The 5,899-nt window shown below is 30.1% G+C and overlaps 1 long non-coding RNA gene across 1 annotated transcript in view; it reads left to right on the plus strand.

Annotated features, from left to right (window-relative positions):
- LOC107442669 (uncharacterized) overlaps window positions 1-5,899 on the plus strand; it is a gene marked incomplete in the record, with an annotated part of 17,039 nt that overhangs the window by 2,382 nt on the left and 8,758 nt on the right. Inside the window, 3 exon segments of the long non-coding RNA XR_006227763.2 lie at window positions 821-873; window positions 1,818-1,922; window positions 5,136-5,183. This is a non-coding gene — a long non-coding RNA (uncharacterized lncRNA).

A 5,899-nucleotide genomic window follows, 5' to 3' on the forward strand; every position in this document is an offset into this window, starting at 1 on the left:
CTTCATCAGCCCACACGATTATATCCGCAAAAAGGAGTGCTTTCTAATATTGTATTAATATAGCCAAAGCAAAATATATCAATACAATAGTGTGAGGAGCACTCAAAAAAATTGAAACGAAATTAGAACACATTAAGTAAAAAATATGTACGAAAAAACAAACAAATATATCAAGCAAAAAACAGAAAATAAAATGTAAAGAGATTAGAAAACAGTACACGAAAGGAAATTTACATAGTGAGGAGCGAATAAAATGAACTTACGCATACCGTTATCTTTCAAGATTGATTTATTTTCGTAATAAGATTGCCAGATTACAGAATATGAAAACAGAAGCATAAATAAAGTGATATCTTATGGCACGTTCTTACTGCAATACTGAAGCGCGTCTAATTTGTTAGTTACCTTGGGTGTGCCCGAAAATGGATGCGCCCAAGGTAATAATATTTTACAGGATAATTTAAAGTTTGTAATTAATAAGTTTGATAATTAAAATAATTATATAAAAAAACAGGATTTACTCGTTTTGAATTGATTTTTAGCAGGAGCCAAATTATTATTGCTGCTGAAATCCAAAAATTAGGCTCAAAGAACAATGACCTAAACACACGAAATTAGAAGACCGAATATTCGTATATATATATATATATACAGTCTCATTCACTCAAATTCTCTTTAATGAAGGAAGTTTAATCAACGAATATCTTAATTTTTTTGTATGTCTTTTTATCCTGGATCATATTGATACTTGGAAGTCGGGTAATTTTCAAAAATGTCATATGTTTTTTCCCCCTCTAATTAGAAAACAATTTAATTTCAGATAAAGATCTAGATGATGAGTTTTCTAGATGCATACAGATGGGAGCAAAGGAGGTAAAATTATTTTTTTAAAGTTGTTTGCATACTAAAACAATTTTGAGAAAGATAAGATAAGATAACTTTTTATAATTAGAATCTTAATCTATTGAAGTTTATAACACTAAAACAACCGACATTTTTATCTACGTAAAACAGTGGTTCCCAAATTGTTCCTACGGACCTCCAGGGTACGTATAAAATTACATTCTTTAAAATGATGTAAAAATTTGTATACCTTTACATTCAATTTTCTTTTCAACCATAAATAAATTAAATAATAATTATAAAAAATAATTAAGAGAAATAATTATAATAAATAGTGATTAAAAATAGTTATATTATAAATAGTTATTAAAAATATTTTTGCATGGAGATAAAATTTTTTTATAATTTTGTGCAAAAAAGTTTTGATTCTGTAAAAATTTTTCCGAGATATTAGGAGATATGCAAAAAGTGCTATTAACATTACCAATCTTTGGCCTCAAATTAACAAAGCTATTTTAAATGGAGAACGAATTAGTACTTTTACTAGAACGAATAGTAATTTTACTTGTAAAACAATTTTCATAATTTTTGGATTCGCTTAAAAATACGCGAAAACTGAAACTAATAACTAGTTGCCACAAATTTCGTCCACTTTCCAGACAAAAATATCGGGACCATATGGTCTGGAAAGTCGTAACCCCCCTACAATTTTGAGAGTAAAAAATTCAAATCAATTCAAAAAGTAGGTAATGTCTTTAATCGAAGGTTTTTTGTATCTAATTTCGTAAATTAATTAGTACTAAAGAATTAGCAGACCATTGCACCAATCTTAATCAAATCTTTCTCAATTTTAATATTGAATTCTAGAAAGTGAAAATCTCATCACTTACATTTAAGCTATTTAGGGTGATACCTTTTTTCTTTCACTGTACTATTAAGTATATATTTAAGGCTTAACATAATTTTTTTTATAGAAAACTGCGAAACTTATTAAGCTTATCGCAGATTTTGCCGAAAAAGAGTGGTCAGATATACCACAAGTAGCTAAAGATTACTGTGTCATGGACGAAGAAAAGCAGGTATGGTGTAAAAGTTGCATATTTACAACAATTCAAAAATTTTATTATTATAAAAACGCCTACAGTACTTGATAAAATTACAGTTAATAGAGCAGGTAGTTTAAGTGCATTATCTGCAAAATCAATTTAAACGAAAAGTCTATTTTTTCCACAAAATACTATATTGTATTTAATTAGAGTAATTCAATGATTTTACAGTAATTTCTACAGTAAAAAATACGGTATTTCAGATTTTTTGTTCTGAAGCAAGTTCCGGTCGGTACTAATGGATTTTTACCGCAACACGTACCGATAAAAATGAATTTCACAATAAAAAGTACCGGCACTCTTTATACCATAATTTGATTCGGATTATTTTACAAAGTAGGGAATATAATGATTACTAACGACATTGAGCTAGTTACTGTTTGTCTAAAATAAGAACTCCTCTAGACATTCGTCTGGACCTTTGGCGGTGACTATGGTAACGAGGTACGACTATTTCGAGTAGGGGTGTGGGGTCACTGTTTTGGAGTGGTTTCGGCTCGGATCGGCGGAAGAGAGGGAATCTTTTTCTTCGGTCTATTGTGTTAGTTCTAGAGTGAAGCTACCCTCCCTAAAATGCGCCATTCTTGTTTCGGTAGCACCAAACGGCCTCAGACGGGAGGAGTTCTTAGCTTAGACAGACTATAGAGGATTTTTATGAAAGTTTTGTTAACATCATAAACATTACGTCTAGAGCATTCAATCAGAGTTAAATTTTATACCACATTTCTGTTTCTCTATTTTTTACACCTCTATTAGCAATCATTCCCTTTTATTTAGCATATTATTGCGAAAATGTAACAATTCTAAAAGTGCTCAACTTTATGCCAATTTGAGAAACTACACCGTAAAATTTCGCTGATCAAATTACAGCAAAAAATAGTATATCTCAGGTTGTCACAACTTTTTGCTTAAAAATCTATTTATTCCTGAATGTGTTCATAAAAAAATCAATTAACCGTAATTTTTACTGTTAGAATTACCGTAAAAATACTAAATCACTCTAAATAAATACTACTGAAAAAATTTCAGTTCAATTCTTAACAGTAAAAAGGTATTTTAAGATAAAATAGATTTTATGGATGATGTACCCAAAAGTGCCGGTACCTTATACCGTAATTTAGTTCAGATCTTTTTACAAAGTGATGAGTAATAATAAATTTTTTTTTTCTTCATCTTTCTTTCTTTTCAGTATGCTTTTGCTCCATTTACCACAAGAAAACATTCAAAATTTGACTTAATTCCGACTGGTTTCGGCAACTTTTTTTAAAATATTAACATGAAACTTTGAAAACTAGTTTGTTTGTTTTATGTGCTTATAATTATAAGATTATAAATTAATAACAATAATAATAAAATTTTTTGCTAGTTTTAAAACTAGTAAAACATTTTATTATTATTGTTATTAATTTTCAAAATGGCCATTTTTATATGAAAATAAGGCATTTTTGGCATATACGCTAAGCACTGTCAAAAAATTTTTATCGCCTAAAACAAAAATCCTTTGAGGATTTTATTTAGAAGGCTATCAGCTACGTTTTGAACTATTCTATTAAAATCAAGAGCATTTACTACTAAATTAGCGATCAATGTATTTGAAAAAAGGAAACTTTTAAATGCACTTGTCTTTGCAAAAAATCATGCATGAAAAAGAAATTTTACTTTTTCTAATAGTCAGTAGTTCAAAACATGCGTACTATAATAATAAATACTCGAAAAAAATTTTAGACAATTATTTTAAAAACAGCATGAGATATGTGTTTAAGGTGATGCAAAATGTGCAAAAAACTGATTTTGAGATGAACACATTTAAAGACTTAAAATCGTTAGTCTATCCACTGTTATCACCTTGCATTAAAATTGATATACTTTGTAAATATTTAAAGTAAAAACAACAGGCTTAGAAATCTTTTGCTCACAAGATATCACTGATGATTAACATAATAATATTTTCCCCCACAAATCACTTTCGAAGAGCACTGATCCAAATAAATTTTGAATTTATCTATACTATAATCCTATCGAAAAATCTCTTTAGTAAATGTGAACTACTGCTTTTTTTCATTTTTGCAGATGCGGAAAAGCTGTCACATTAAACCTTTTTTTTCATTTCCCCCTGCAGCGGAACAATGGAGCTTTTTTCCCTTCTCCCAGCAGCGGAGCAATGGAGCTTTTTTTTTCTTCCTCTCCTAGAAACGGAGCAAAGGAGTTTTTTTCTTCCTCTCCCAGCAACGGAGCAAAGGAGTTTTTTTCCCTCTCCCAGCAACGGAGCAAAGGAGTTTTTTTTCCTCTCCCAGCAACGGAGCAAAGGAGCTTTTTTTTCCCTCTCCCAGCAACGGAGCAAAGGAGTTTTTTTCTTCCTCTCCCAGCAACGGAGCAAAGGAGTTTTTTTTTTCCTCTCCCAGCAACGGAACAAAGGAGTTTTTTTCTTCCTTTCCCAGCAGCGGAGCAATGGAACTTTTTTTTCTTCCTTTCCCAGCAACGGAGCAAAGGAGTTTCTTTTCCCCCTCTCCCAGCAGCGGAGCCTTCTCCTCGGCATCTCCTCTCAACCGCTCCATCTTCAGCGAAGTGTCGGCGTCAGAGCTTTTTTTTATATTTATATATCTGTTAAGTAACGAGCATTTTATTAATCTTAAAAAAAAATCACGAGATTGAAAAAGAAAAGTCTAATAATTCATGCCTGGCACCTGTTTTTCACGCTGCCGGCTTATCAGAACGTCGCCGATTGGTGAAAATAAGCAGGGGTTTCAGGCACCAGGCTATTCGTAATTACTATTTATCAAGAAACATTCTTGAAGTGCTAGCATTCAAGTGACGCAAAATCGAAGTTCTCTTCAATAAACATTAGGGAAAATTTAGCAAAATAAATCCTTAAAAATGTTTCGTTTTAGAGAATAAGGGAAATCTGAATAATTATAATTGGTCTGTTAAAAATGTCGAGGGAAAAAAGGTCTTTCTCACGGTTTGTAAAGGGAAAGCTATAAAATGTTAATTAATGCATAACTGCAAGCCAATAGATTAAAAGACATGATATGAATATTAAAGTATGAGAAAGAGCGTTTTGTTTGAAATAAAAATAAGGAAGATTCAGACAAGGAAGCAACATGAAAAGATTACTATAAGATTTTTGTGTAGTATATATATATATATATATATGCAATTTATCTAATGTATTTTTCTCTTCTTAAGAATGACATGTATGCTGAAACTGTGCAGATCATAGTAGAGGAGTACTCAGTAAGTATTTGTAATTACTAGTGTTCTATGCTTAAATACTATTTTTAGTAGGTATATGTATATTGCGGAAAAAAACAAGAAATTAGAGTGATCGATAGTTTGGTGTTTATTGAAATTTTTCATAAGTATTCATTAGAGTTCCATAGAAAAATTTTGAGCTATAGATTTATTTGGGCATACAGCCAATATAATAATAAGAATTACGTAAATTGAAATATTTATTAAAAATGTGATAAAATTAAATTTTACTCTGATCTGGGACTGTTACGGGAAATGATTTTCTCTTGTAAAGAATTATGGCAGCACTTATATTTTTAGAAAGTAATATTTCTGAATTGGCATTAAATAAAACACATTATTCTTTCATTTAGTTGGGCATTTTACCCTCAGAATAACGTAAGCTTAAAAAATATGCCTAAATTATAGTGTAGAGAAAAAAGATAATTTCTGCTGGTCTGTTACAGCAGTATCTTTTTAATTATAATTAATTGAAGGATTTATTTTTCTACTTCTAATTATATTGGAAAGGGATTAAATGCAAGAATTATAGATCTAAACTACCTAGCAATAGATTTAAACTCAAAGAGAGTTTTCGCTGTCTTATAAAGAAAGTTAAGCAACAGCCAGACGTTAATAAATATAGTGTAAAATCATAATAATATTTTATAAATTATCGCCCATTATATCAGACAATTGCCCATATATATATATATATA

This window comes from Parasteatoda tepidariorum, chromosome 1, assembly GCF_043381705.1.
Source record: "Parasteatoda tepidariorum isolate YZ-2023 chromosome 1, CAS_Ptep_4.0, whole genome shotgun sequence".
Classification (NCBI taxonomy): Eukaryota; Metazoa; Arthropoda; class Arachnida; order Araneae; family Theridiidae; genus Parasteatoda; species Parasteatoda tepidariorum.